Raw genomic sequence first — 24914 nt, forward strand, 5'->3', positions numbered from 1 at the left:
ACCAAGATATGGATTCATGTATTGACTCTGCTCAATCAATTTAAATAAACATTGAGTGCAGTTACATCGACTATGGTAGATGCTGGAGAACAATGATTTTAGAAAGAAAAAAGACAGACTGCCCTGGAGAGACCCACAGTCTGTACTGTGTAATTGTATAATACTGGGCAAATAACTGAAACCCTCTTCCTCATAACCCACCCTTTGCCCCAGTTTTCTTATCTTTATCATGAAGAGGCTGGCCAGTTATTATCTCCAAAGTCCCTTTCAGTGTTACTGTTCTATAATCCATACTTCCTTGCTCTTTCTTTCCTTCTTTCTCTCTCTCTCTCTCTCTCTTTCCTTCTTTCTTTCTTTTTCTGAGACAAGGTCTCACTCTGTTGCCCAGGCTGGAGTGCAGTGGCAGAATCACAGCTCACTGCAGCCTTGACCTCTTGGGCTCAAGTGATCTTCCCACCTCAGCCTCCTGAGTAGCTGGGACAACAGGCACCACCACTATGCCAGGCTAATTTTATATTATTTGTAGAGATGGGGTCTTACTATGTTGCCCATGCTGGTCTCAAACTCCTGAGCTCAAGCAGCCTCCCACCTCCAGCCTCCCAAAGTGCTGGAATTTTACCCTCCATCATACCCAGTCCCTTCTTGAGTGGCAGATGGAGGGTATAATTAAACTTAATTTTGATGATTATTTTGATGATCATTATTCTCTAATACATTAGCTTCTCCTGTTCCCTCTCTCTTATTACTATTCTCCTTCAGTATCAGCGGCCATTTCTCAATAGTGACTATATATGTGCTTCTAATAGGACCCTTATCCTCCTCATAATGTGGTTCTTAAAGTGCCCTGAGCTAGAAAAACAATGACATTTATTTTAACGGTGTCACCTGTGAGTTAATAGGCGGTAACAATGCCTCTCACGGCACAAAGTGTAAGAGCTCTGCACTATGCTTTGGAAACCCCTTTACTAGTCTCATGAGCCTCTTTTCTAACTTTGGAATCTACAAGCAGTGTTCTAAAAGGTTGAATATAGTAGAAGTTTCATGTCTGATGGGTGTCTGTAGATAAACAAAATGCAATGATATAAGAACTGTCGAATTTCCTGAAGAGTCAACAAAAACAGTGAGGCTGTCGGAGGGGGTAGTTGGAGCGGCTTGGAGACTTAAATGGCAGGGATGGGGAGGAGAATTTTGGTAGCAGGCTGTCGTTTCCTCTGCTCATGATTCCACATTCCATTCAAATGCCTGTGCAGAGAATTCCATTCTACTGAGAGTATTCACACCATGCATGAGTGAGACACTGACACAGAACCCCAGAAAGTCAAAAATAAAAGCTTTGCGAAAACCAGGCCAATTAACCAGAACTGTGCCAGAGGTTTCTATGGGAAGTAAGCTGAACCTTTGCCACTTCAGGGGAACATCTCAGGAGTTAGAGGAAGCCCCAGGACATTTGAAAATTTGTGAATTTCACAGCTGCAAATGCCTTTCCATACAACTTCTTCCAATCCATATCCCTTTTATTAAAATTTTCCCTCCTCCATGTGGCATTTCCTGGGTTCCAGCAAGAAATAATCATTTTCTTTTTGGTGATCCAATGACACCTTAAGCAAAGCTCTAGTGGTACTTCCTGTGAAGTACAGAAATCACTGTTTACTCTCCTATTATGTCCCCACCAGGACAGGGACCAAGCTTTAATAAACATTTTGTCCCCAGCACAGGGTGCTGCTTAGCACGCCGCAAGCAATGAAGAAAGGGCACAGTGGAGAAATAATAGAAGACTTAGAGCTATGTTCCTCAAAGTGTGGTCCTCAGACCAGCATCATCCTCCTCACCCAGGAATTTGTCAGAACTGCAAATTCTTGGGCTCCATCACAGGCCTACCGAACCAAAAACTCTGGGCTGGGACCCAGCAATCTGCGTTTTAGCAAGCCCTTCAGGTGATTTTGATTCCTGCTAGAGTTTGAAAACCTGTATCCTAGACTTTAAGGAGAAAATGTTACCTTTCATCTCCGACTGTACCATCCATCTGACAAGCACTTACGTCCCTATCATCTCCCTTCTAGAATGGAAGCTACTGAGGGCACAGCCTAGGGCCTATTCATCTCTATACACCTCAAGGACCCTAGTTCAGAATCCAGTACGGGGCAAAAGTCAACAAATGCTAGCTGGATGAAGGAGCATCTCTGCAGAAATTCCCCATGGCTGTAAATGGAACAGGCCTTTCTGTAAGTGATGCTTCCAGCTTAATATTTCCAAAGATGAATCACATTGGAGATACTAATTCTAATGGTAATTACCATATGGATGAATCATATCATAATGAGAAATCCTGGCTGCCAAGGGAGCCTCTCGAAAAGAAAAAATCAAATCAGGACAAATGGATTATGTTGTTAGGATTGTGATGTCAGGCCATGAATTAGGCCTACAGAAGGGACTTAATGGCCTGAACTACCAGGCTCCTTGCAGCTCTAAGGAGCAATGGGTCAATTAATGAATCACATGGGGACAAATTCCCTGAAAGACAAAACCAAATTTTCACAAATCCCATAGACTGTGATCCCTGGCTCAGAGGATCAAGGGTAATGTTCTCACTAAGCTGTGCATGTGTGAAGCTGAAAGGGACGGAAAGTTCCTGACGTCTTGTGGCTCCAGGCTTCTGCATGTCCCCAACAGGTGGAGGGGACCAATGCCAACCTATAGGACCAGGCTTTTTGCTTCCTGTGCCCCAAGCCTTCACTGGCTGAACTCCTGCTCATCTTTTCCTGGTTTCCAGCCTTCCTCTCTCTGCCCAGCTGGAAATGTCCAGTGTGGCCTCTATCTTCACGGCTCCCCAGGCCCCTTTCTGCCTTGGTCATTGCTTCTGGACCAGCACTGCATCTCCCTTCTCTTAACTTCCTGTCTGCCTAAAGATGGCCTGAGGCTGAGGCTGACCTCCCAGAACATATTGCTCTGACAACCAGAAATGGGATAGCAGAGATGGGACAGCAGAGATGCCATCTCTAATGAGATGCCTTAGGGTAGAGTGGAAAGAGTATGGTCTTTGTGTCACACTGATCATGTTGTACTTAGTGCCACCATCCAGTAGCATGGGGGAAGTAACTAGTGTTTCTTTAATGGAGATATAATAGCGTTGTTATAAACAAGAATTCAAAGGGATAAGAAATCTGTGAGTTCTGTTTCTAGTTTCACCAGCCCTGAATACCCAAATGGTCATAATAGCATTAATACCTGAATCTTTAGATCTCCAAGGCCGTGCCTGCTGGCCTGAGGACCTCAGGTAACTTCCTACCCCCAAAAGCCACCACCATCCACCTTCACCCCTCCTAACTATTTGCTAGCATTCTGAAGGTGATGGAGCCCCTCCTATGCTCAGGGATAAGTTCGCTTCTGTTCTTCCACTCAGCTCTCCTTGTTGAAGTACCTGGACTGGGCTCTGTGGCTGGCCATGCTCTGCCCTCCTGGGCTGAGACTGGAGGTGGAGAGAACAACCCTCTCCTAGTCTCCTGAATGTGAACTTATGTGTAGACATCTAAGTGTTTTCTGGTGCACAGCTCCATAAACAGCCCAACTCTGGATTCCATTCTGGGGTAGTGAGCCCACTATGCTATAATAAATGCGAAGCCTCAGCACAGCGCTTGGCATGTATGTGGCATTTAACAAAAGTGAGGTTGTCAATCCTCTTGGTCAATATCAGAGTTACAGTGCAGATCCTCTCTCTCATCCCAGGTTTATTCCTTTCACTCACTTCTCTGCTCTCTTCTGTCTCTCTAGGTTGCTCCAGGAGCTTTCTTCAATTTCCTCTTGGTCCCTATGGTTTCTTCATTATTAAAATTTCTGAGCCCTCACCACTTGCATATTCCCCATGTTGCTTTCTTTTGAATCTCGTCCTGTTGTTTCTTGCTCTGTCCTGATCTTCCTACCTTCCTCACCATCCCTCTGTCTCTTCCCTTTATTCCCAATGTCCATCTTTCTCCTGCATCCTTCATTTCTTTCCACTGCCTTTTGATCTTGATCCTTTGAGCATCACTTCCATGGGCAAAGGGAGGGGATGAGAATGAGGACAGAGTGTGAATTAGTAGGGTCTGCAAGCAGAGATCCTCCTCTAATTATTAGCAGACAGTTATTTATCCTTATTGAATGCATTGTATTTCTTCTACTGGAAAATTTCAGTGATTTAATTTTTAAAGGTTTCTCTTCCAAGGGGACCCAAGTGAATGACCACCAGAGAGGAGTTAGGGACATTCCTCCCCAAATCCCCCAAGGATCACGAACTCAGTAGTTGAGCCAATGTGGACTTACTCTCAGAGACAGGACCCAACATAAGTTGGCTTCTGGTCCTGATTAATTGAGCAGCTGCAGAGCCTCATGCCTACCAATAAGAATGAAAGCTGTTTAAGACAAGCAGTACAGACCTTCAAGTTTCATCCAAGGGTAGAGCCATACTCAACAACCTGTTAGTGAACACACCTGAGGCAGAGCAAGTGAAATAGGTAGTGGTGGGTGAATACAGATCACCAGATTCCCAGGAGCTAGAGTTGTCATCAAGTTTAGGCAGGTCAGGAGGACATGAAGCCTGAAAGAAGAATTGTTGAGTCTCCCAGACAGGATGGAGGAGTTGAGTAACAGTAGATAATAGTAGGAAAGCCCAGCCTAGTGGGGAAAATCCTGGGCCCTACACCCAGGGAAAGGCCAGCCCTGGGAGGCCCTAAGCAACAGCTAGGCCCCACACTGGGGTGCCTATCCAGAGGAATCCTCTGAGAAGCTTGGACTGGCATTCAATGCAGACACAAAGTAGCTGCACTTTAATTTCTGAAAGATAAGCCATCTATGCCTAAGAATATATTCCTTGTTTGGACTTTGTTCATTCATTCATTCAGTCAACAAATATTTACTGAATGTCTATTTTGTGCAAAATAGGTTGCCAGTAGCCAGAGATAAAATAATGAATAAAACAGCTTGTTGTCTTTAAGAAAGTTACTGAGCATCAGGGAAGGTAAGCAAGATAATGGGCAATGTTATTACAGCATAAAATTCTACAGTGGTGTGGGCATACAGTGTTTCAGATACACAGAGGAGGGTCTTAGGAGGCCATGGAAAGTTCTTCTAGGAGGTAACATCTAAGACACAACCTAAAGACAGTAAGAGTCAGCTAGGGCAAGGTTGAGGAAGGGTAAGAGAGGGGGAAATGTTCTAAGCAAAGGGAACAGTGTGTGCAAAACAGTTTCCATATAGGTGAAGCTAAGAGATTGAGCAGTGAGTTTGGGGAGATAAACAGGAACCTTTTGAGTCCTTATAAGTAGATGCAATTCTAGGCCAGAACCATTTCTGTTCACAAACATTTCCTAAGCAAACTACCTATGCAAGCTGTATGGACATGCATACAAGCTGGAGGGTTGTATCTCCTATGCCTGAGGACGTCCATTGCCTTCCAGAGGTATTGTGCTAAGTATTGAAGCTGTAACCTCAAACAAGACACAGCCTCTTCTCTTAAGGCACCAATGGAACCAAGATGATGACTTCTAAGATTTCTTATAGCTTGGTAGTTTCCTTTTATTAACAAAAACCAATGAGAAAGGACAAAGTACACATTACCTACCAGCCTGGAATAGGAGAGAGAACATCTACTTCATTTGTACTCACAAGGTAAGTAACAACTTTCAGAAGCATCCCACAGGGTGGGTGAGGACTTAGGACTTATGCTGTCTAGTTGGAGGTATAGATCTGAAAAGAGATGGAACATCTTATAGGAAATGTCACCTTTCTCTCCACTTTTGTAAGATAGCACTGGAAAGGTAAGCCTTCAAAGAGGTTACAAAAAAATGGACAGGTCATGGCATTAAAATTGCACTCAAGTTCATAGGATGACTCAGGGACTTTCAATCTATCCCCAGATGGACTACCTCTGTCCTGTTATAGAGACTCTCAGCTATGTGTGTGTAGCAGAGCATATGTATTAGTGCGTTTTCAGGGTGCTAATAAAGACATACCCAACACTGGGCAATTTGCGAAAGAAAGAGGTTTATTGGACTTACAGTTCCACATGACTGGGGAGGCCTCACAATCATGGCAGAAGGCAAGGAGGAGCAAGTCACATCATATATGGATGGCAGCAGGCAAAGAGAGAGCTTGTGCAGAGAAACTCCCATTTTTAAAACCATCAAATCTTATGAGACCCATTCACTCTCATGAGAACAGCAGAAGAAAGACCTGCCCCCATGATTCAGTCATCTCTCACTGGGTCCCTCCCACAACACATGGGAATTATGGGAGCTACAGGATAAGATTTGGGTGGGGACACAGAGCCAAACTGTATCAGCCTACGTTCAGGGCTAGGATTATCCTGAGACGTTGAGCATCTAACACAATATATTTGACTTTCAGGGGGCTCAGGAGTATGGGAAACTTATCACCTTCCAGCTTACCTGGGCCTACCCTATAGCCAGATAAGAAAGATATGGTCACCCTGAGCTGCATGTCAAAGAACTCCATGGAAATCATTAAAAAAGAAAAAAGAAAAAAATGCTAAATTAATCAAAATTTTAAAACTTAAAAAAAACTTAGGTTAAAAACTTGAGTTTAAAAAAACTGTAACTTCTTTTAAAGTTAACAAAACTTTTAAAAAAAATCTTCCAATTTACATTCTAAAAATATGGTTTTAGCACTTACATTTTGTAATTTGAAAAGCTTGTTCTCATGTCTCTACTGAGCTTAAGGTTTTTCTTGGCTATCAAAACAAAGAGGTCTTTTGTTGAAACAATCAGGCGACAGTGTTTTGGTGAAAAGATTATATATAGAATAATGGTATGAAGCTCTATTGTACAAAAAGTAGACTTAAGAGCTTTCCCTGTCTCCAGATACCCTGGACTTCTTGCAGTAATTTGAAATAATGTTGTCCTTCACTATGTGGGAGCCCTAAACAATTGGGTGCATTCATTATTTTCTAAGACCTCATAAAGGACACAATGCAGATGTGACTACACATAATTAAAGGCAGTGTCAACAGCAATGTATATACTAACTACAGCTATAACCAACCCACTGGGATCAACTGCTTATGGGTGTTCCAAGGATTTTCTCTCTTTTGTACCCACCATGATCTAGTGATTCATTGTATATTGTATTGTATACAGGTAGAACTCCTGAAATATTCCTTGAACTGATTTTAGCTGGTCTTTGGCATCTGCATATACTGGACATTGCCAGTAATGTCAAAGACAGGGGACAAATGAAATCAGTGCAACAAGTGTTTGGCAAGAATCTGTGGGCTGGGTAGGCTACAGGGAAGGGAAAGGTCATTGAGTCTCACTCCCAGCAGAGCTGGTAGGAGCCAAAGAAGACAGTGAATGTGATGCTGAGCTGGAAGAAAAGGGCTTTTGCGGGGGCCACATCTCTGTTTAAATCACTTCTGTAGCTACTTTGAATAAGGTACCTTTTCAGCAGCAAATGAGGATTCAGCTGGAGGGTTCTGTCACTCATGGCCCAAAAGTCTTGTCACCTTTTATTCACTGGGAAGCTCGTTCCTCATACTCTTCTCAAGATCTTCTGGTCTCATCACAAGAGTCCCAACCTTGCTTAGCCATTCACTTCATGAGAGTGAAAGAGAGAGGAAGAGAGCTCTATTTGTTGTGCTCATGACTGGAGGAGAAAGTCCACATCCAGGGATGAACATATCAGACGACTCAACCTTGCTTATCTATTATTCAGTGGAGATCATGATACACTATAAGACAGGAGGCAGAGGTCCTGGGAGTGGACAGGGAACAGCTGAAAAACAGGCTGTGGGAAGTCAGAGATGTAGGAATAATAGCAGAAGCTCTTTGTCTTTTCTTTTATTGCCCTCTCTCCAAATTGCTCCTTTTCAATTCTTTAACATGAGGCCAGGGAGAAGCAAATGCACTTCTTTTGGAAGGTGAAGGGCATGGCCATTACTGGCTGGGTAAATTTGGGGTTTCATCAGTTCACCCAACAGGTTTCATCATCAGCTCTTTTATGTTTTACCCTGCAAATTTTCTTAATTTTTTTTTTTTTTTTTTTTGAGACAGAGTCTCACTCTGTCGCCCAGGCTGGAGTACAGTGGTGCGATCTTGGCTCACGGCAACCTCTGCCTCCCAGGTTTAAGCAATTCTCCTGCCTCAGCCTCCTGAGTAGCTGGGACTACAGGGACCTGCCACCACTCCCAGCTAATTTTTGTATTTTTAGTAGATATGGGGTTTCACCATGTTGGCCAGGCTGGTCTTGAACTCCTAACCTCAGGTGATCCACGTGCCTCAGCCTCCCAAAATGCTGGGATTACAGGCGTGAGCCACCACACCCTGCCATTCCTAAATTCTTAAGGCAGACTTGGCAACCTTTTCCTACCAATGCCATGGATCCTTTCCCCATTTCCAAAATCAGTCAGAGGCCATGCACAGAATGTTAAACATCATTATTATATTCAGACACAAGACACAGAAAACAAGAAAAGCCAAGTTCTATAGATAGAGCAAATAAAAGGATAAATGAGATCTAAATTGTGAGTAGTTAAGGAACTCAGGGGTATCTGTGGCAGGAGAGGAAGGCGATGAGGACAGAATCACAGAAAGACAGAAAGATAGAATTTTGACACAAAGGATGGAGAGAAGAAGGAGCAGGAGGAAGGATCAAGGGCAGCAGGTCAGAGATGAGCAAGTCCCAAAGATGAGTATGTCCCGGAGATGCCCGCTGTTCTCCCCAGTGTCTGTCATCAGACCAGTTATCACCCTGCATCATGGCCCTATAAAGTGCTTGCTGATTAATCTGTGACTCATTCCTGTTTCATTGAGTGTCTCTCACATGACCAAGGATGGCTGGAAGGCAGGCAGGTAAGAGGGAAAGTTAACACGAGGCAGGAAATAATAAGTGAGAAGAGAGAGATTCAGGCAGCTGGGACTCCAGGAGTCAAGAGGAAGCCAGAGGCACTGGGAACAGGCTGACTTCTTTGGGACATGAATGGCTACTGGCACCTAGAATCGTGCAAGAACAACAACAACAAAAAAAAACATAGGGCATAAGAGGATTAACCTATTGTGAGGTCTAGGGCACAACACAATAAGAAAAGAACAGCTATACTGTGAACTCTTGATTATTTGGGGGTAATGTGGAGATTATAATAGTAGGAAACGCTACCTACATGGGAGGTGCTATGAGGCTTGGTATAAAAATCCAAGCATAAAAGGAAGTTAGAACAGGGACAGATCTTGGAAAAATCTTCATGAATGAACTGAGCCCTGAGAGGACAAAGCAAACGTGGAAAGGTCAAGGAGAATGTATTCGTGGGGACGAAAAGTTGCTGGCTCTGAAGTGCAGCATTTGGCTTAGAGATCAGACTGTTAGCCTGAAAGCCTGGGTGGACACAGTCTCCAATGTCCCTCCCTCCTCCTCTGCCCCTGCACAGTTATTGTCTGTGCTCATCTGTCTCACTGAGAAGGAAAAGAAAAGCTGGGGAGCCCAATTTGCTTCACTTTGGGGGAAGTGAGGAGGTTAGGGGACAATAGACTTTTCCTTCCCCTCTAGAGGTTTACCTTCTAGTCTAGGTTTGATGCCAAATGTTCTGAGCATTTTGGGCTAGTCGCCTTGGGCTGCGACTTCGCAACCATTCAAAGAATGTAAGGTTCTAAGGCAGGTCCTATGGAGGCTTTTCAATTTCCCTAGGTCCCTGTGACTTCTCTTTTACTAACTTCTTCCCAGAGCCCAGGTCATAGTGAGACCCAGGGAACAGACCCAGAGAGACACTCATTCAGACATGCATATATCTGTGCATTTAGAAAACTGAACTTGGACTTCTTAAGCCTTGCTTTGATTCAATTATCTTCAACGATGCCCATCTGCTGCATTTTGTTTCCTTAGCATGGTCAAGGGAGTTCCTCAGTAACCCCTCACTGTCCACCCTTCTACCCCCTCCTCCATTATTACCCTAGTTGAACACATTGTGACAACTATCCATCCCCTCAACAAGCCCAAGCTTCCCTGCCCACTGCCACTCCCATTCCCACACTGTCGCATTGCTGTTAGAATACTTCCACTCTTTAAGGCAGTCTTAATGTCACTGCTTAACTACTATATGACCTTAGGGCAGTTACTTCTCTGTGCTTCCATTTCAAAATAGTAAAACGGGGATAGCTGTGTGATAACTGAATGAATGAATACATGCAAAGAACTTAGCATAGTGCCTGGCACACAGTAAGTTCTATGAAAGTTCTTGTCTTTCTCTCACCGACGGCTCCCAGCCCATCCACCCTCTGAACACTCAGGTGCTATTTGGAATACAGGTGATAATTAAACATCTCCAACCAGGATTTACTTTATTTTGCCCTCAGTTATTGTCCCCATTTTATTGTCTATTAGTTTTGAAAGGAATGGGTGTACAGTACTGAGTTTCCTCTCTGCTGTTCCTAATTTACTTATTCAGTGTGAAGTCCTCGTGCCGAAAGGAACCCTTGGCTTTTTTTTTCTTTTAAACAGCAGCTTTATTGAGATATAATTCACATTCCATACAATTCACTCATTTAAAGTATACAAGTCAATAGTTTTTAATATAGTTACACCACAATCAATTTTAGGCCCTTTTTTCACCTCCAAGGTAAGTCTCATACCCGTTTAAAGTCACTCCCTATTTTCCCATCCTCACTAGCCCTAGGCAACCACCATGAATGTACCTTCTATCGCTATAGATTTGCCTGTTTGGGACATTTCATATAAACTTCTGGCTTTTTTAAGAGGCAAAATTCTTCTTTAACTCAGCATTCATCTGTTTCATCAAAATCCCCAGCCCTAGGACCAGGCACATAGTAGCTAGCCAAGAAATGTTCTGTTGAATGAAAACCAAAGCACGGGGTTGATCAAGTTAAATATATTTTTTTCACGTTTCATCTTTAGGACCTTATTGGTCCAAAGCAAGATAGAGAAGTAGGTGAGGAACAAAGGCATTGTGTTTTTCTAAGGTATACAAAAGCTCCATTGAGACTCCTTAAAATGAAATGCTAGTGCAGTGGTTCTCAAACTGGCTGCACCTTAGAGTCACCTGGGGAACAAAAAAATACTGAGGCCTGAGCCCTGCCCCACTGCATACCATATCCAATGTACTGATTTATCTGTTTGGAGCCATGGATTATATCTTTTAAAGTTTCCCCAGTGATTCTATGAGCAGCCAGGGTTCGTTGGGAACTCTTGTTCCAATGGAAACAATCGTTCAAAGCAAGAATAATTTGTTGAATTCCAGCCATGCCCAGAATGATACACAGCCAAAGTTTTCAACTCTGTCTTCAGGGAAATGAACCTCAGAATTTTTAAGAAAGCAATAAAAAACAGAATATTCATTTCACAAAAATTTTCTTTATAGCCAACATTACTATTACACTGAGCCATATAAAATTGCTGATACTTGACTGTTTTTGACCTAGAAAAATGAAAATTTCATATCATTCAACCTAACTGAATGCATTTATTTCATGAAATGAGATACATTTAATATTCAATCTGAATCACTATCTTATTAATCACCCATTCACCTTCCTTGTGCTTCATGCATTTTAAAAAAAGAACATTTTAAATTTTATTTAATATATATCTCTAATAGAGGATGGAAAATAAATTAGCCATCAAAGGGGGACAAAAATCATGGAAATTCACAACAGATAAAACAAACACAAACTTTATAGATGACCTCTACATTTTGCCACACATTATTTCTGGAAAGCACGTCATAAACTAGATTGTCATAAAGCAAGATATATTTTCCCATAGGAAAAATTTCATGATTAGGGATTCTGTTCCTGTCTAGGCCTCACATAAATCAAAGATACGATCAACAACAGGTCATGAAAGCAAAACTGCAACAGCCATAAACCTTTATAAACCTTCCGCAGCACTGCAAACATTTAAAATAATAAACTTATTATTCAAGCACTATAAAATGCCAAAATTATACCCAATCCATTGATCATTATACTGGCATTTAGAAAGGCAACTGAGTACTATCCATCAAAATTCAAAAAGTGCACATTCTTTGATCTACTTCTAGAGATCTTTCCTATAGGAAAACTGGTTTGGTTTCTTTCCTCTCTTCCAGAACCAAGTATAAATGTCTCAGTCTAGACCCACGGCCCTTCACAGTATCACTACTGAGTGGGCAGTGCTTTGCAGGGGCTCTCTAGCCACCCACTCTTCCAATTCCTTATCCAAGACCCCATTCCTTCCACCAGCAAGCTGAGGGCTGCCCTAGGCTCTGAGGACAATCCTGTTCCCTGTCAGGAGGAATTTAAGGAGCTTTAGTTCTCTGGTGCAGGCTCCACAATGTCTAGTCAACTGCATTTCTGCTTTCATTCCCATCTCAGGCTGGGAATTTGGCTTCCACCTCCTTTTGTGACCAAAACTGCTGGTGTCTCAGTGCTAATGAGCCTTGTTTCTTGCCAGGCCCTTTCTTCACTCTACCTCTGCCTGCAAGGGGCTGAATTCCTCCCACTGAATCCCACCCTGCAGCTGGAAGGAACCCTGCTTCCTATTGCCGCAATTTTCTCATGCCAGACACCTTTCTGGAAAACAAATGTCTCATGAATGAGTGGATGAATTTCTAGATTTCTACATACTCCATTACTGTGTACAACTGAATACCCACTACCACCTCTTGCTGGGTCTCCCAGAGAGTGGGTATTTGGGATGTATCAGTGCATGATTCTACAGCACTTCTCAACCAGACATTATTTTATCACGACCACCCACACCGGGGACATTTGGCAATGTGTGGAGATATTTTTGGCTGTCACAACTGAGGGCATGCATGCTACAGGCATCTTGTGCGTTGAGGCCAATGATGCTGCTAAACATTGTCCAGTGCACGGGGCTGCTCCCACAACTAGCTGAGGTTGAGAAACACTGTTCCAGAGAAATCAAAAGCACCTTCTGCAGCACTACAAACCAAATCAAGCTGAAAATTACCAACAGAGAAGGATGATGCTTCTGTTTTCAGTAAAACACCCTTTTCCCATTCCAATTTTCAAAATTCATGCTCATTACAGAAAAACTGGAAAATAAAGAAAAGCAAAAGATCACCTGTGATATCACTACCACTGGGTAGTTTTCCATAGTTGTGATGTCATATAACACACAATTTATAATCTTTTTCTACATAATGTATTAACCAAGCTTTTCTCTGTATTACTGCAAAGTTATTTAGACCTCACTTTTAATTCTATGTGAGATTCCTCCTCATGATTTAACAACAGTGTAAGTAACCATTCTCTTATTACTGTTAATTTGTTTCCAGGTTTTCACTATTGTAAAGCTGTTATGATACACATATTTGTGCATAAAACTTTTTCTGCGCATGAGGTCATTTCCTTGACAACCCTTAGAAAAGGTCTATCCTTGGCCGGACGCGGTGGCTCATGCCTGTAATCCCAGCACTTTGGGAGGCTGAGGCAGGTGGATCACGAGGTCAGGAGATCGAGACCATCCTGGCCAACTTGGTGAAACCCCGTCTCTACTGAAAATACAAGAAATTCGGCCGCGTGCCTGTAGTCCCAGCTACTCAGAAGGCTGAGGCAGGAGAACGCCGTGAACTCAGGAAGCGGAGCTTGCAGTGAGCCGAGATTGCACCACTGCACTCCAGCCTGGGCAACAGAGTGAGACTCCATCTCAAAAAAAAAAAAAAAGAGAAAAAGGAAAAGGTCTATCATTCTGATATCATTTTGAAAGGCAAACAGGATTTGCCAAAGGATTCTAACATCAAAGCCCATGTGGAATGTCCCCCTGAACCCCATCTCTGCACTGGTAAAAACATACATCAAATCTGCAACCTCAAGAGTCTTTGTCTGAGGAACATCAAAAGAGCCAGAAAAAAATAAAAAAAATTAAAAAAAAAAAAAAACCATCCCAGAGCTTTCTGAATAGAGAACATTGCAGTGGATCATGAGAACAAGAATAAAAGTTCTTGTGATTTTTGGCACAGAGAGACAAAACTGCTACGTCTTTAATTTGCTGGTTGCAGAGGCAAAATATTTTATGTAGAATACCTTTCTTACAAGCCTATGCCATTTTCTGTTTATTAAGGCAGTTTAGCTTTATTTAACTTAATTTTTTGGCCATATTTTCTCCTTTGAGACAGAGTCCTGCTCTGTCACCCAGGCTGGAGTACAGTGGCACAATCTTGGCTCACTGTAACCTCTGCCTCCCAGGTTCAAGCAATTCTCCTGCCTCAGCCTCCAAAGTAGCTGGAACAATAGGTGCGTGCCACCATGCCTGGCTAATTTTTGTATTTTTAGTAAAGATGGGGTTTTACCATGTTGGCCAGGCTGGTCTCAAACTCCTAACCTCAAGTGGGTCCCATTTTCTCTTTATCTCAGGTATTTAGATTTTGGGGAATGCAATAAATTTGATAAACATCTTAACAGCTGTTTATTGAGATAAGTCCAGAACATTTTGAAACAAAAATGGTCAAAAATAATATTTTTTTCATTAACACATAATATTTTTTTCATTAACACCTAGATAGTATTCTTACGTTTTAGCAGCTGACTACACTATAACTGCAAAGCAGAAGTTAAACTCTTACCTTCATCCTGCTCCCAGATTCACAGGGAAACCTACAAGTTTATATAAATCAAAGCAAAGGCCAATATATCTAAATACATAAACTCAAAGGATGGCAGGAAATGGTAACAAGAAGTTGGGATTCAGAGGACCTAGGTTTCTGTCTGTCTATACCACTAGCAAGCCCGCACCTTAGGCCACTAGCAAGCCTGCACCTTAGGACAAATCATTGATATTTCTACATTTTGATTGCAGAAAAGGAAGACTATCAAATATGAAATGACATATGTGAAGTGCTCTTAAAAGACACAGTACTTTTCTAAATGCAGTAACATACCAAGAGGGCTGTTACTGGGTATCATTGTGTATAATGTATTGTGCTTTGTGATGTCACTGCAGGTACAATCAGGGACAGAAAATCAGTATTGATGAGTGAGCCGTGGGACTGGAAGGCAGCAGGAAGATGTCAGGGTCAGGGATTACTGACTCAGAAGCAGGTATCATGGCAGAAGCCCAAGTCCCTCCAAGTCACAGGGTTAGGAACCAGGATATCAGCAGGGAAGCAAGGGGTAGAGGGGGTATAAAAATGACCCAACTACCACCACCAATACTACCATTTACTGAGGCTTTACCACGCAGCAGGCACCCTGAAAAGTGTTTAGCTTGCATTATCTCAGTCAGTCCTCCTAACAGCCTGATTAGTAGGAGTTGTTACAGAAACACAGATGAGACATGGGTTAGAAAGAGGTTGAGAGTGCTAGAGAATCTTACGGCTGCAAAATGTTAGGTAAGCAGAGACTTCAACCACTGTCTTCTGAATCAAAGCTCAAAGGAAAGACCAGGCAAGAGTAGGGGTGAAGTAAGTACCTCGGTGACAGCACAGAACCTGTGAGCCAGGGCTGAGGCTGAGGCTCCTGGCCTCCCTGACTCTTCCTTCAAAGGCACACAGTAGGCAAGGCACTTGGGGGCACTGGCTGCAGGGGAGCTCCCACCTTGCTTGTGATAGGGTGGAATGGGGCCAGGAGGCCTTACCAATGGACTGGGATGTTCTTTCACAAACAGGAGCAGTTCTTGCTGCTGCCCTTGCCTTCTCTCACCTCACTGAGTCCTCACCCCACTGAGGTCAGGGCTGAGCTACAAGGCTGTCAGACTCTCGCTTGTACTATGGAATTGAGAGAAGCAATGGTGGAGCCTTGGTCTGTGAGTGAAATTTCCTTCCGTCGGTTAGATCTACAGTCCATCCAGCCCAGCGCTTGTCTCCAATAGTGGAGTCAAACAACTAATGCAATGGTTTGTAGACTTTAAAAAAAAATAACAATTTTTTTTTTGTCCCTCACAAAGGAAATCTCATGTAGCAGCCCAGAACTTTCAACAGATAAGAAGTAGAGAGATTCTGGTTTAAAGAGAGATGATGGAAGCCCCGAATGTCATCTCTTCTGCTCCCCCAGATGCCTTCATGGACTACAGGGCTGTACATACCGTTAGACTCCTTGACCTCAATATGAATGGCTAAAGACTCCAAGCATCCTAACTCTAATTGGAAATCCAGTAGCAATGAATTACCATGCAGTCGTCTAAAACCTTTTTTAAAAGCTATTTAAATTGTCCATCTGTTCACACTTCTGGCTACAGAGTCCACTGTTTACTAGCCCCATTTGGAAGTACTACTTACTACCTTTCTCTTGTCCTAAACTCACTCTGCTGTAACTTCAAGGGGTGTCTTTGTAGTTTTACACTAGAACTATTTATGACTTTAGAAACTTTGTTCACATCCTCCTCCTGTCTTCTAGACAGACCATTTCTAATCTGTTTAGTCTGTTCTCACTGGGGGATTAAATGCAATAATGTATGTAAAGCACCAAGCTAGGGGGGTGGCATGAAGGAGGAGTTCAGCAACATCTTGCCTTTATCTTCCTTTTTCTCATCTCCTTCATCATTTAAAGGCTCTTCTCCAGTTTTGCTTTCCTTTAAAACTCTTTGTTCCTTTCTTAATCACGCTCGCTGCTGTGCCCTAAATAATGGGTACAAAATGGGGTCATCTTTAACAACACAGCCGAATACTGACGCTACAAATATCAACCCAATTGGCACCACATAAAGCGTCACCACTGCCAGGAACAATCAGAACTCACTCTTCTCTAGGTAGCCTCTGAGACGCCTTGCTGTGAATATTGTATCAAAGAAACCACTACGGTTTTATATAACCAAGGAGGTAGAGGGGAGAGGGAAGGAGAAAGGGGTGTGTGGGAGAGAGAGAGACAGACAGACAGAGACAGAGACAACATGAGCACCACTGAGTGAATAAGGAGGATTTGATATTATGGAGCAGCATGGGAAGAAAAAATACATTCATTGTGCAAAAAGAGAGGCATAAAGGCAAGACAAGCAGAGAGTATGAGCTCCCAGAGAGGAAAGGACTGGAACAGTTAAGACAGAAGCATTCAATTCCTGAATGTGTGTGCAGAGGAAAAGGGAATCATGGCAAACTGCAAGACACTATTTGTGGGAGGATAAATTGGCAAACTGCAAGACACTATTTGTGGGAGGATAAATTGGCAAACTGCAAGACACTATTTGTGGGAGGATAAATTGGCAAACTGCAAGACATTATTTGTGGGAGGACAGCATTTTGAGGGGGCCATTTATCAGTATCTATCACAGTTTTAAGTGTGTATACCCCCAGACTCAGCAATCACATTTCTAGGAATCTGAATTACAGAAATATTTAGCATTACACACATAGATATATAAAGATGCTCACTCCAGCATTGTTCCTAAGGGAAAAATCTTGGGAATAGCTGAAGTGTTCATCAACAGGGACTGAAAAAATAGATTATGGGGTGTATCCGTACAAGAGTATACTAGGGAACAATGAAAAATAATGAGGCAGTGATATATGTAAGAGATATGCGTAGCAATATTTATGGAAAGATCTCAAAAATATAGTAAATTTAAAAGGCATGTTGTAGTATGTATAATTTTGGTTTTAAAATTATGTAAATATACTAGTTAACATAAGAAAACCATCTGGAAGAACACACATTGATTATCTAAATTCTTTTTGAAGTGGGTGAAAAATCGTTACTTTTTATATACTTCCAGACCGTTGAAGTTTTTAACTAAAAATAAAGTAACAGGAAAGCTAGCCATGGCATAGTGGCTACATGCGTGGGATGTGAAGCCACACTTCCTGAGTTTGAATCCCAGCTCTGCCTCGTCTTAAAAGTGTGATCACAGAGAGGTAACTTAACCTGTGGCTCAATTGCCTTATTTGTAAAATGGTAATAATGATAGTACCAACCTTATAGGTTTGTTGTGTGAATTAAATGAGTTAACACTCACAAAAAGGTTAAAAAAGGCTTGACATAAACACTCAATAAGTTGAGTGTTTATTGGTACACAATACATTTTTACCTTAAAAAACAGCTATTCGGTTGTTTAATTAGCAGAGAACAGAAGGGAGGAAGGGAGCAAAATGGGAAAAGATTAGTGCCAGATGATAAAGGGCCTTGACCACCAAGCTAAGAAATGCAGATTAATTCTTTAGCAGGAAATGAGGAGACTTTGATTCATTCATTCAAGACATATTTATTGAGTGCTTTCCGTGTGCCAACATCTAAACTAGGATACAAGAGTGGGAGTGAGTGAAGTGGACAATGGCAACATTTTAGAAAAGGACAAGGTAATCAAGACTGCTTTTTGAGAACAACGGGTCTGTGCCTTAAAAGTGTTTTGTGTGAGTGTGTGTTTGGGAGAGATGATCAGGAAGACGGGGAGGCGCTATCAGTCAATGTATTGTTTGGATGAGTGGTGATAAGTGCCTAATACACAAAGGGAATACAGGCCTGAAGCTTGAAGAGATATCTCTGGTCTGAGATAACAGACAGGTGATCCCTGGTATCTGGGTGTTGACCGAGGTTGGAGGGGTCAGGTGGGGAGCTGTGGTGGGCAGGAGAACCCCTGAACACCAGCTTTTCAGAGTTTACCTCAACACTGTCCAACTCAGTTGGCCTAGAGTCAGGCAACCTGGTTCTAAGCCCATGTTCACCACCTTTGACTGGAGGAACCAGGCAAACTGCACTTCTCTGGGCCTGAGAATCCTTCTATAAAATAAGAGGGTCTCCTCTGATTATTTCCAGGGCCCTCATCAGCTCGAACATTCTGTCATTTTCGTGGCATCACAAAGAGGTGAATGAACGGGGCTTTCTTTCTCGTTTCCAACTGATTATATTCCAGACTCAAAAGAGAAACCAATAAATAAAACATAGGATTCAGATGTGCAGGAGAATGTATGAGAAGACTGTTTACATTTGCTTCCTTTTTAAGAAAGCGCATGTTGAATTTTAAGCCAAATGTATGTGTCAAGGTTTGAAAATAGGTTACTCAAATAATTTCATTCCATATGTGCAGCTGCTGTTCTAAAGTATAAACCACACTCATCTAGTAAAACCATCATCTGTTCTATAAGGAATATGAACATTCATCTGGCCCTTATTTTTAGAGTGAGAGGTCAAATGCACAAGAGGTGAATTGTAGTTGAGTCCACTGTGCCAGATACAGACAGGGGACTGAGGCCAAATATAAATCGTAATATCTGGGCTGGGTGCGGTGGCTCATGCCTGTAATCCCAGCACTTTGGGAGGCTGAGGCGGGTAGATCATGAGGTTAGGAGATTGAGACCATCCTGGCTAACACGGTGAAACCCCATCTCTACTAAAAATACAAAATAATTAGCCAGGTGTGGTGGCGGGCACCTGTAGTCCCAGCTACTCAGGAGGCTGAAGCAGGAGAATGGCGTGAACCTGGGAGGTGGAACTTGCAGTGAGCCGAGATCGCGCCACTGCACTCCAGCCTGGGCGACTGAGCAAGACTCCGTCTCAAAAAAAAGAAAAATCATAATATCTGAATTTGTGGGTATTTAAATTAGATGGCTTAGAAGATCAAAAGAAATAAATCATGGAATATCAAAGTGGCAAACAGAAGCTGCAAAAGGCCATCATTCATTTGTTCATTCATTTGACAAATCGTTCTCACAAAATCAATCATCAAAGTCAACAGGCTCTGACTCATTTCCCATTGCTTATTGTAGTTAGGTTTCTTTTTCTCCCCAGGGTCATGGAATATGTGAACTTCAGGCTTAACCTCTGCGTGAGAAAAAAAGCATGAAGATAATCAACTCTATGTGAGAAGAAATTGGCAACACTATTAACCACGAGTAATGCACACCAAAGGCAAGCTACCTGAGCCCTGATCCCACCTGCCACTCTAGCGATGTGACTTTGGGCCAGTTAATTAGCTCCTTTCTGCCTCACTTTCCCCTTCATAGGGTTGTGAAGAGGATGTTACTATTTGTACACTGCTTTGAGCAGTGCCTGCTGTACAATAAGGACCATATACGTGTTTGTAAAATAAATCTTAGTTGCTAGAGGCAACACCAGGCAGCTGAGAGTGGCAGCACATTGACTCTCTTAAAGAACACTTCCTCTCTTGCTCATCCCACTCAGCTCATAAAAGTTCCAGGGAAAACCATACATTGGACAAGACAAGGATCAGCTGTTCTTCATTTTTACTTAGGAAGGCCAAGAGGAATTTACACTGAAAAACCTCCTGCAAGGATGGCTGAAATCAGAATGACATTTCTCTTTAAAAAGGAGATAGTTTATTGGTAGACATGAAATGAGAATGTCCTGGCCTGCTGCCTACTCGCCTTGGAGTCTGTAATTTCAACCAACTGTTTGCTTGAGTTATTCAAACCCATTTTATTCTTAGCTGTTTTGGTGTGTGAGTTGCATTGTGTGTGCATATGCATGCACAACACACAGTGCGGATAAGGATAGAAGCCCTCCTGGGAGGAGGCAAGATGCTTGAGTTTGGGTCATTTCAGCTCAACACTTAGAGTCGCCTATGGCAAATTTCTTTCTTTTTTTTTTTTTATTATACTTCAAGTTCTGGGGTACATGTGCAGAGCATGCTGTTTTGTTACATAGGTACACAAGTGCCACGGTGGTTTGTACAGCCAATTTCTTGAGCCTCAATTACTGAAACTGAAACATGGCACTGATGTTCATCTAAAAGAAGGGAAGGATCTTGAAAAGTGGTCTTTTGGGTGCTTTTTTCTGGATCAAGAACTATTATTCAAAGTGGCTGGGATAATCTGTTTTTACAAGGATTGCTCTCTTGCAGGTCAGAGGGCTGCTGCCACTCCCCTGGCTTAGATGCTTCCTCAGGGTGTCTGGTAGCATCAGGAATTAATGGCACAAACACTGGAGTCAGGCCCAAGGTTCAAGCCCCAGCTTTGCCACTTGTAAAAATAAGCCTCAGTTTGCCTATCTGTAAAATGGTGATAATGACAATAACAGTATCTGTCTCATCAGGTGGTTGTGAAGAATAAGTGAGAATACTCAGAAACTCAGCATGATGCCTGACAGTCAGTGCCTAATAAACAGTAGATTCACAGTAACAGCTGTTCTCGTCCTCAAGTGCTCCAGTGAAATTTTAGGTATATCTATCTTTAGATTGTGATGGACAGTTTATTAGCTAGTTTTTATATTGGCTTTTAAAATCTCCAGCAGTAACTCTTTTAAAACATGCCATCTGCCTCCTCCACCATTTTTCTCCTTTGTATTTTTAAAAAATTTCAAAACAAACCAAACTATTTTAAACTATGCCTCAGTGGTTACCTATTATTCATCAGAAGAGATTCCAGGGCTTTTTGTAGAAGGATTTCACATTAGGATGCTTTCGTCAAAGAGCTGCCTGTCCTATTGTGTCTTCCTGCTGGATAGTCCCTGGGAATGGGTGGGCTTCTCATACCACCTGCCATGGCACCAGGATGAGAAGCTGGGAGTGCAGCCCGGGGCTGGGGTATGGAGGATGCAGACAGGATAGCCATGGAAGAGGCGCTGGCACAAGTTCTGGCCTAGGCCCCTCTGATAAGCAGCTGTGTGACCTTGGTCAGGTCACTCAAACACACTGGACCGTATTGTCCTCACATGTGACATGACATGAGTTGCCTAGCAATGGGCAAAGCCAAGAAGATAATCCACCCAGGAGGCAGATGGCAGACACGTTGTTCACTTTCACTAGTTATCAACAAAATGCAAAAGGGGACAAAAGTATCATTTTTACATTTATTAAAGTGAAAACTTAAAAACAATAATACTCAATGTTGCTTATGTTTTACATTACTGTGAGTACAGCATTGGTACAACTGCTTGGGATTGGAAAACACAACTTAGACTATGTCTCTCTCATGTAAGAGAAACAGGTACACTTGGGTGTGGTTCCCCATCTCTGCAATGCACTAGTTTTTTTTTTTTTTTTTTTTTTTTTTGAGATGGAGTCTGGCTCTGTCGCCCAGGCTGGAGTGCAGTGGCCGGATCTCAGCTCACTGCAAGCTCCGCCTCCCGGGTTCACGCCATTCTCCGGCCTCAGCCTCCCAAGTAGCTGGGACTACAGGCGCCCGCCACCTCGCCCGGCTAGTTTTTTGTATTTTTTAGTAGAGACGGGGTTTCACCGTGTTCGCCAGGATGGTCTCTATCTCCTGACCTCGTGATCCACCCGTCTCGGCCTCCCAAAGTGCTGGGATTACAGGCTTGAGCCACTGCGCCCGGCCGCAATGCACTAGTTTTAAGGCTCAATGTTTCTCGGGCTCACTGGAATATGGGGTAAAATGGGGATTAAAAACAATGCCCCCTAGACAGGTTGTTGTGAGGTCTGGGAATAATGTAGATAATGGGCAGAGCCTAATACTTGGCATAGAACAGATGCTTATTGTCACTACCGATGTGACAATGCTGATGCCTGATTCAATGCATCTGGCTCACGTTATAATGCCAAGGAGAGAAAACCCATTTGCCTCCCTGTCTCAGTTTCCCTGTCCGAATCTGACTTCTCAGCAGGCAGAGCGGAGAGCCGCCCGTCTGCAGCCCCACTCCTTCGAGTGGTTCTGACCCATAGCCCCAGAGGTCCCCAGGCAACTCTGGGTACATGTCCTGGGTACATGTCTCCTATCACATGCCCACCACCGCACAAGAGATGCCAGTTCTGCCCAGCCCAGGTGGCATTCACTCAGCTGTACAAATGGCCTTCCAGGCCAGACCCCTTCAGTGCCTCCACACAGAGCAGGGGGCAACATCCTTCTGTGCCCACAACCTTTGCCCCCATCTCCCTCCAGGCAAAGGCAAGCCAGCCCCTCCAGAGAGCTCAGCCTCTCTGACTCACACCTGCTGCCACCATCACTCTGGCAGGTCTCCCCACGCCAGCCACAGGCCCTGTCTTTACTGAGTAGCTCATCCCACCGACAGGAGGTCACCTGAGTCACTTGTTTTCAAATGCCCACTTGCTTCTGGGGGGGTTTTCTCCTCTTCCTCAGGTTTCTCCTTTGATTTATTTCTTGTTTGTTGGAAACTCAAGCCCAGTGTAGACTAAAATTGCCATAAATTCTTTATCTACTCAATATCAAAGATGCCTCTTCTTAAATGCTTCTTTGAATTCTTTCTCAATACCAGGTTCTGTCTCTGTTTCCATTTTGCAACCTAATAAGGACTGAAATCTGTTTTCAGTATTACTTGATTTTTTTTTCCTCAGCTTTAAAAATATTTTCAGAGAGCCAAAGAGCTGAGGAACTGAAAGGACTTCGTTAGTCTTCATTTCATTCATGAAAACACTGAAGCCCCAAGGGGTGAGCTGTGTGCTGTGCACACATGGGTGAGGTGCGCAGGTGAGAGACTGCTAGGAAGTACTCTTCTATCACCTCGCTGTCTCATGCCCCATTTCCTCATAAGCCTCATGCCGCCTCAGCAGGGCTTCTGACAAACAATGACCATATTTCCTCTGTGGAGAGCTCTGAGGGGCCTGTGAATCTGCAGAAATAGCTCCCCACAGGGGTCCCCAACCCATCGTGGACTCACTCCTCTCTTTCACTTCTAGGCTTCTGCAAATGCTGTTCCCTCTTTGTGGTAACTACAGCTAAGTCACACTCCTTCTCTAAATGCTTCCTGGAGGAAGCCCCTTCTGAGCCTCCAATTCCAGACAGGGAACCCTCCCCTGCGGCCCCTGCAGAAACTTGTATACCCTCCCAAGCTGGTATTGCTCACCAGTCTTACAACAGGTCATTCCTGTTTGCATCCATCTTCCATAGTGGTCTGCACACAGTATGAGGAAGAGCAGACACAATTAACTCACAACAAAGTGTTAGTGACTTGAAAATCTCTCTTACCTGCAGGAAGACCCATGGAAGAACCAAGAGAAGTCAAGAACTGAAGTTCTTCCATTCCCACCTCTGCGTCACCTTCCCTGCTTTCTCTTTCCCCAAAAGAGATGCAATCAACATCCCAAAGACCAATGATGTCATTGCTTTACACCAAATATCCCTCCTCTAAATTTTCCAAGAAATTGGGAATAAACTTCTTAAGAAAATTTGGGGAGCAAAAGCAAGTAGCCAGCCTAGATGAGCACATCCAACCTCTCTCCTCTTGATTCTCACATGTATTAGCCAGGATCCTCTTTCTGCAGAAACCAGGGAGCCCTTGAGAACATTTTCACTTTGTCACTTTAGCAGCCTAACTCTGTGGTACCCCTGAGATAGGGAGGGTGAAGGGGTAGGGAAGACTGCAACCCCAATAGAAGCAGGGAAGGTGACATAGATGTGGGAATGGAAGGACTTAAGTTCTTGACTTCTCTTCGTTTCTGCCCTGGGTCTTTCCGGCACTATCGTTCCCCATATTATTTCATCTAATTCCCCAAACATCCCTAGATAGCCTATATCATTAAGTCCTTTATGATCTCCATTTTACCTAGAAAGAAACAGCGAGATGCAAAGAAGTTTGGTAACTTGCTGAGACCATAGGACCAAACAGAGGTTGTGCTGAGACCCACCAGAGCACCGGGCTCTTCATCACAGCCTCTTTTTGTAATTTCCCACTCAGTCTTCTTAACGGCGCCAGGGGTGTACCTGTGTGTTCTCCCTGACCATTAAAACCTCAGTGGCATTAACTGGACAAATAGGAAGTTTAAAGAGGGTATTTTTAACACCCCATTCATGTAGTCTCCCTGCTTGGGCTGCTCCCCCATCCTAGAATGTGCTTTTATCTCTTGTGATAACCAAAGACCCACTGGATCCTCCCTGCCCCCTCTCTCACCATAAGTGCCTCAATGCAAGTTAATGTCTCCATTTTCCATATTCCTATTGTGTTTATAGATGGTTCTGTACAATTTCATGTTTTACAGACTTGTTCAACCATTGATATAATAACAACCATGAAACCAAATACTTTTGTGCATTTGTTATCTGTTGAGTACCTTTTGTCTTATTTAATTTCCATAATAATTCCATGAAGTCGATATGATAGCTCCCTCCTTATAAACAAGAA

At 43.1% G+C, this 24914-nt stretch overlaps 1 protein-coding gene and 2 long non-coding RNA genes across 8 annotated transcripts in view; 1 reads left to right on the top strand and 2 right to left on the bottom strand.

Annotated features, from left to right (window-relative positions):
* Window positions 1-24914, bottom strand: part of LOC105480004 (phospholipase C epsilon 1) — a 348142-nt gene that overhangs the window by 209022 nt on the left and 114206 nt on the right. The gene's annotated exons all lie outside the window — the stretch shown is intronic.
* On the bottom strand, window positions 589-21962 carry LOC105480003 (uncharacterized). Its single transcript, XR_011607728.1, has 5 exons — window positions 14564-21962; window positions 6664-7580; window positions 5594-5718; window positions 4297-4570; window positions 589-4023 (listed from the first exon to the last, which is right to left on the bottom strand). It is a non-coding gene; the product is annotated as an uncharacterized lncRNA (long non-coding RNA).
* Window positions 20914-24807, top strand: LOC139356221 (uncharacterized). Its single transcript, XR_011607729.1, has 2 exons — window positions 20914-21040; window positions 23768-24807. It is a non-coding gene; the product is annotated as an uncharacterized lncRNA (long non-coding RNA).

The sequence above is a fragment of the Macaca nemestrina genome, chromosome 9 (genome assembly GCF_043159975.1).
Source record: "Macaca nemestrina isolate mMacNem1 chromosome 9, mMacNem.hap1, whole genome shotgun sequence".
Classification (NCBI taxonomy): domain Eukaryota; kingdom Metazoa; phylum Chordata; class Mammalia; order Primates; family Cercopithecidae; genus Macaca; species Macaca nemestrina.